The sequence below is a fragment of the Mesoplodon densirostris genome, chromosome 4, assembly GCF_025265405.1.
Source record: "Mesoplodon densirostris isolate mMesDen1 chromosome 4, mMesDen1 primary haplotype, whole genome shotgun sequence".
Lineage (NCBI taxonomy): Eukaryota > Metazoa > Chordata > Mammalia > Artiodactyla > Ziphiidae > Mesoplodon > Mesoplodon densirostris.
Window position 1 is genome coordinate 184,535,561 of NC_082664.1, and position 7,526 is coordinate 184,543,086.

At 40.8% G+C, this 7,526-nt stretch overlaps 1 pseudogene; it reads right to left on the bottom strand.

Annotated features, from left to right (window-relative positions):
• Positions 1-6,380: 6,380 nt before the first annotated feature.
• On the bottom strand, positions 6,381-7,002 carry LOC132487762 (RNA-binding protein with multiple splicing 2-like; annotated as a pseudogene).
• Between the last annotated feature and the right edge of the window lie 524 nt (positions 7,003-7,526).

Sequence of the window (7,526 nt, forward strand, 5' to 3'; positions counted from 1 at the left end):
TTGTAAACAAGTGTCCTTGTCATGGTATATTTAGTGCCATGCTTTTGTATTTTTGTGCTCTTTGTTGGTGATTTTGCTGTTTAAAATGACACCTAAGCATAGTGCTGAAGTGTCATCCAATGTGCCAAGGTGCAAAAAGGCCACGATGTGCCTTAAAGAGAAAATCTGTGTATTAGAAAAGCTTCCTTCAGGTATGAGTTATAAGCATGAGTTGGTTGTGAGTTCAGTGTTAATGAATCAACGGTATATATTATACAAGGTTTCTCTAAACATAAACACATAAAACAAGTTTATGCACCAATCAGTTGACAAAATGTTATGATCAGAGTCTCACAGGAACCTGACCATGTATTTCCCCTAGGAGTTCAGTATTAACTAATTCAGTGTTATGGCAGTTTTATAGAAAATAACAAGAACTGGCTGTATGTCCTTACTTGTTATCCTTATATCAGCTTTTGATATTAAGATAAAGCGAGCTTCATTAAATTAACAAGCTTTGCATCCTTTAATATGGTCTAGAATAGTTTAAATGTATAAATTCTTTTCTTTAGGGCAATCTGTATTCAGATTGTATCTGTATCTGAATACAGTGAGTATCTGAATACTCACTCCCTCTTCTATTTTCCAACCCAATTACATCCACCCATATTGTCAGAGGTTCTTCAATGACATGGAGATAATCCATTATGTGTTTGTATTAAATACCTTATTAGTTAAATAGTAAATTTCCAATAATATAGTGTTGCTTCAAATTTAAATATAAACCCCATCCCATTATGAATTTCCTCCTGAGAAATTAAAATTTGAAGATTAAATCCTAAAGAGATCAAAATCCAAAGTTCTTGTTACAGCCCAAAAGAAAATATCCAAAAGTTTTTGCCCTTGTGTGTTAAGAGTCCAGAGAAATAGAAGTTTAACATTCTTCTTCCTCCCTAATGTCTGATTTTGCTATCACTAGATGGTCCTCAGTGCCTGGGTAGAGTGAGTGTTGGTCAGCAGCTGCAGACTGGGATGTCCTCTGGAAGGTGTGGCTCCCCTCAAACCACAGGTTGAACTAGCCTCGCATATACCCTGCCTTTAAAAAGCCCAACGTGTTCAAAGAAAGGTAAGAATATCACAACATTGGCTTTATTTTCTTTAATTAATTTTTATTGGAGTATAATTGCTTTACAATGTTAGTTCCTGCTGTGCAGCAAAGTGAATCAGTTATACATATACATATATGCACTCTCCTTTAGATTTCCTTTCCATTTAGATCACCACAGAGCACTGAGTTGAGTTCCCTGTGCTATACAGTAGGTTCTCATTAGTTATCTATTTTACACATAGTATCAATAGTGTATATGTGTCAATCCCAATCTCCCACTTCATCCCAACACCCCCCAACTTCCCCCTTTGGCAACCATAACTTTGTTCTTTACATCTGTAACTATATTTCTGTTTTGCAAATAAATTCATCTATACCATTTTTCTAGATTCCATATATAAGCAATATTATACAATATTTGTTTTTCTCTGACTTACTTCACTCTGTATGACAATCTCTAGGTCCATCCACATCTCTGCAAATGGCACTATTTCATTCCTTTTCATGGCTGAGTAATAGTCCATCATATATATGTACCACATCTTCTTTATCCATTCCTCTGCTGATGGACACTTAGGTTGCTTCCATATCCTGGCTATTGTAAATAGTGCTACAGTGAACACTGGGATGCATGCATCCTTTCAGATTCTGGTTTTCTCCAGGTATGTGCCCAGCAGTGGAATTGCTGGGTCATATGGTAGCTCTATTTTTGGTTTTTGAAGGAACCTCCGTACTGTTCTCCACAGTGGCTGTATCAATTTACATTCCCACCAACAGTGTAGGAGAGTTCCTTTTTCTCCATGCCCTCTCTAGCATTTATTGTTTGTAGATTATTTGATGATGGCCATTCTGGTGTGAGGTTATACCTCATTGTAGTTTTGATTTGCATTTCTCTAATAATTAGTGATGTTGAGCAGCTTTTCATGTGTTTGTTGGCCATCTGTATGTCTTCTTTGGAGAAATCTCTATCTAGGTCTTCCACCCATTTTTGGATTGGGTTGTTTGGTTTTTTGATATTGAGCTGCGTGAGCTGTTTGTATATTTTGGAAATTAGTCCCTTGTCAGTTTCTCATTTGCAAATATTTTCTCCCATTCTGAGGGTTGTCTTTTGTTTTGTTTATGATTTCTTTTTCTGTGCAAAAGTTATGTCCCATTTGTTTATTTTTTTATTATTTTCATTACTCTAGGAGGTGGGTCATAAAAGATCTTGCTGTGATTTATGTCAGTGTTCTGCCTATATTTTCTTCTAAGAGTTTTATAGTATCCGGCCTTACATTTAGGTCTTTAATCCATTTTGAGTTTATTTCTGTGTATGGTGTTAGGGAATGTTCTAATTTCATTCTTTTACATGTAGCTGTCCAGTTTTCCCAGCACCACCTATTGAAGAGGCTGTCTTTTCTCCATTGTATGTTTTTGCCTCTGTTGTCATAGATTAGGTGACCATATGTGCATGGGTTTATCTCTGGGCTTTCTATCCTGTTCCACTGATCTATATTTCTGTTTTTCTGCCAGTACCATACTGCCTTGATTGTTGTAGCTTTGAAGTATAGTCTGAAGTCAGGGAGCTAATTCCTCCAGCTCCATTTTTTCTCAAGATTACTTTTGTGGGACTCCCCTGGCAGTCCAGTCATTAAGACTGTATGCTTCCACTGCAGGGGGCATGGGCTCAATCCCTGGTTGGGAAACTAAGATCCTGCATGGAATGTGGTGTTGCATAAACATAAAATTAAAATTTAAGAAAAATCTAGGAAAAAAAATATTGCTTTCGCTATTCAGGGTCTTTTGTATTTCCACACAAAATGTAAGATTTTTTTTTCTAGTTCTACGAAAAATGCCATTGGTAATTTGATAGGGATTGCACTGAATCTGTAGATTGCTTTGGGTAGTAAAGTCATTTTCAGAGTACTGATTCTTCCAATCCAAGAACATGGTATATCTCTCCATCTGTTTGTGTCATCTTTGAGTTCTTTCATCAGTATCTTATAGTTTTCTGAGAACAGGTCTTTTGCCTCCTTAGGTAGGTTTATTCCTAGGTAATTTATTCTTTCTGATGCAATGGTAAATGGGCTTGTTTCCTTAATCTCTCTTTCTGATCTTTTGTTAATGTATAGAAATGCAAGAGATTTCTGTGTATTAATTTTGTATCCTGCAACTTGACCAGATTTATTGATGAGCTCTAGTCATTTTCTGGTAGCATCTTTAGGATGTTCTATATATAGTATCATGTCATCTGCAAACAGTGACAGTTTTACTTCTTCTTTTGCAAGTTGGATTCCTTTTATTTCATTTTCTTCTCTGATAGCCGTGGCTAGGACTTCCAATACTATGTTGAATAATAGTGGTGAGAGTGGACATCCTTGTCTTCTTCCTGATCTTAGAGGAAATTCTTTCAGTTTTTCACCATTGAGAATGATGTTTGCTTTGGGTTTGTCATATATGGCCTTTATTATGTTGAGTTAGATTCTCTGTAAGTTCACTTTCTGGAGTAGTTTTATCATAAATGGGTGTTGAAATTCATCAAAAGCTTTTTCTGCATCTACTGGGATGATCACATGGTTTCTGTTCTTCAGTTTGTTAATGGTGTATCTCATTGATTGATTTGCATATAATGAAGAATCCTTGCATCCCTGGGATAAAGCTCCCTTGATCATGGTGTATGGTCCTTTTAATGTGTTGTTGAATTTGGTTTGCTAGTATTTTGTTTAGGATTTTGACATCTATGTTCATCAGTGATATCAGCCTTGCAATTATTTTTTGTGATATCTTTGTCTGGTTTTGGCATCAGTGTGATGGGAGCCTCGAAAATGAGCATGGTAATGTTCCTTCCTCTGCAATTTTTTTGGAACAGTGTCAGAAGGGTTAGCTCTTCTCTAAATGTTTGATAGAATTCTCCTGTGAAGCCATCTAATCCTAGGCTTTTGTTTGTTAGAAGATTTTTTTTTTTTTTTTTTTTTTTTGCGGTACGCGGGCCTCTCACTGTTGTGGCATCTCCCGTTGCGGAGCACAGGCTCTGGACGCGCAGACTCAGTGGCCATGGCTCATGGGCCCAGCCACTCCGCGGCATGTGGGATCTTCCCGGACCGGGGCACGAACCCGTGTCCCCTGCATCAGCAGGCGGACTCTCAACCACTGCGCCACCAGGGAAGCCCTGTTGGAAGATTTTTAATCACAGTTTCAAATTCATTACTTGTGAATTCTCTGTTCATATTTTCTATTTCTTCCTGGTTCAGACTTGGAAGGTTGTACCTTTCCAAGAATTTGTCCATTTGTTCTAGGTTGTGCATTTTATTGGTGTATAGTTGCTTCTAGTTATCTCTTATGATCCTTTCTATTTCTGTGGTATACATTATAACTTCTTTTTCATTTCTAATTTTATTGATTTGGGTCCTCTCCGTTTTTTTCTTAATGAGTCTGGCTAAAAGTTCATCAATTTTGTTTATCTTCTCAAAGAACCAATTTTTACTTTCATTGATCTTTGCTATTGTTTTCTTCATCTCTATTTAATTTATTTCTGCTCTGATCTTTATGATTTCTTTCCTTCTACTAACTTTGGGCTTTTTTTTGGAGAGATATAACTTGTTCTTGGATTGGAAGAATCAATATTGTGAAAATGATTATAACCCAAAGCAGTCTACAGATTCAGATTCAGTGCAATCCCTATCAAATTACCAATGATGTTTTTCACAGAATTAGAATAAAAAATTTCACAATTTTTATGGAAACACAAAAGACCCCGAATAGCCAAAGCAATCTTGAGAAAGTAAAACAGGGCTGGAGGAACCAGGCTCCCTGACTTCAGACTATACTACAAAGCTACAGTAATCAAGACAGTATGGTACTGGCACAAAAACAAATACAGATCAATGGAACGGGATAGAAAGCCCAGAGATAAACCCACACACATATGGTCACCTAATCTATGACAAAGGAGGCAAGAATATACAGTGGAGAAAAGACAGTCTCTTCAATAGGTGGTGCTGGGAAGACTGGGCAGCTACATGTAAAAGAATGAAATTAGAGCACTCCTTAACACCATGCACAAAAATAAACTCAAAATGGATTAAAGACCTAAATGTAGGTCCAGACACTCTTAGAGGAAAACATAGGAAAAACTCTCTATGACATAAATCACAGCAAGATCTTTTTTTTTTTATGATTTTTAAATTTTGCATTCCATATATTATCCAGTCTCACATGCTCACAGGATCAGCAATTACAATAGCCGCCTCATCTCCCAAGTCTGAAAATGGCAAGACAGCCACAGCTGCAGCCAAAGGCAATGCACTGATGCGTTCTCAAAACAAAAAATTGCACAATTTTCCTTCATTTTTCTTAAACTAATGGCTGATGCTAAGGCTCACTGCTGGAGAACGGAAACCCTTTTCTTCTTCAGGCCTCAAACTAAAATGTTAAACTTATCGGACAGGGCGGACAAGGTCTCTTCAATAATTAATTGCACACATACACGAAAAATCCTTTATGTTGCATAAATATTTTGTTGCACAGGGTACAAAAATACTTTCACTTTTTGGTTGGTTTTGAAGTTTGGAAATAATGAGGAGCCATGGCAAGGGTGGGGTGCGCCGTGGAGAGGTAAGCGAAATTGGGCAGAGAAAGCATTTTCCTAATGGCTGTTGGCCCATCTGAGAGGGAGGAAGCAGAGGACCCCGATTTGAAATGACCAAGAAAACGCTCTGTCTTGGCTGGGTGGTCCTTCCTGTTCAGCCTGGAAGTGTGTGGATGATGGATGGCACCAGCCGCTGGGCGGAACTGGCTGCAAGGCTTGATCCTCACTGAAGCAGGGTGGGTGCAGGAGAGGGGGTAAGGGGAGAGGGGCTGGGAATGATGAACCATTAGTGGGCAGGACTTGTTGCTATGGTGACACAGTGTGAGAACAAACTGTACAGTCACATATATGCCAGTTTAAGTGTCTTAATTCATGCCAGGAAAACATGCAAAATTAAACGCCTCATTTCTTTGAGGCGGGGCTACAGAAACAAATTTGGACTGGCGGTGAGGCCTTGCTGAGTCCCAGCGAGACCTCCTAGCTGGGTCTGGGTGTCCTGGTGCGAAGGCCCCTGAATCCTGCTGTGAGGCCTTGGAGAGGGGCTTTGGGGCAGGACAGGGCTGAGGAAAAGGAGAGAAAGGAAACAGTCCACTGAGTTGGGCTTAAAATTCAGTCTTTGGAGGGAAGCAGCAGCTCTGCACAGGCCACCTGGGGGCAGTGGAAGCTCAGGGTGGCTTCCTCCCCACTGGGGTGGGGGCTTCGAGCTGTGGTGACCAGACTGAAGAACTAACAGAACTGACGATATTTCCATCCTTGCTGGGTGGTATCAGAGGAAGGTTACCAGTGCACCTGAGCATGTAGGGCTGCAGCAGCAGCAGCAGTGGTGGCTGGATAGGTAAATGCAGCATGTGAGATGGCTGGGGTCAGCTCTGTGGTGTACAGAGGGTCGGGGGCCCAGGCCACTAGGGCTGCGGGGATCAGAGCGGCCCCCATCAGGTCACAGGAGTATCATGCGATGAAGTGTGCTCCTAGGGCAGGGTGAGCGTTGGTGGGATTTGGTCTAGCCGTTAGCTTGTTCTTGGCCATCTTGGTGTTAGCTTTGGCAAACTCTTGTCTCAGGGTCTGTGGGTTCTCGGGGTCAAAACGAATACCGTTCAATGCATTCTTGGCCACTTCTGTTCCTGCCCGGCTGTCAAAGATCACAAAACCAACCGGCTATCTCGACGTGAGCTTGATCAGGGACCCTTCATACCCTTGAATGGCCTGAAGAACAGGTAGAGTTCTCTGGGTTTAATATGCACAGGGAGCCCACTGACGAACAGTGTCCGGACCTACTCCTCCTCCGGGAGCCACTGGACCCCGAGCCTGTGCCAGTGCTGTGCTCGCCGTCCGGCTTCAGGCTGCTCATGGTGCAGGGGGTGGAGCGGAGGTGGGAGGGGGCGAGGGGAGCTGGGCACTTCGGGGTAAGGGGCTGGGGGGGCAGCCGCAGCGTCGGACTAGCTCACATCAAGTTTGGCAGGTGCAGGAGGCGGGGAGGGGGTGAGGCACTGGGAACCGGAACCCACAGCACGATCTTTTATGACCCACCTCCAAGAGCAATGAAAATAAAAGCAAAAATAAGTGAATAGGACATAAGTTAACTTAAAAGCTTTTGCACAGCAAAGGAAACCATAAACAAGATGAAAAGACAACCCTCAGAATGAGAGAAAATATTTGCAAACGAAGCAACAGACAAAGGATTAATCTCCAAAATATACAAGCAGCTCATGCAGCTCAATACCCAAAAAAACCAAACAACCCAATCAAAAAATGGGCAGAAGACCTAAATAGACATTTCACCAAAGAAGACATACAGATGGCCAAGAAACACATGAAAGAATGCTCAACATCACTAATCATTAGAGAAATGCAAATGAAAACTGTAATGAGGTA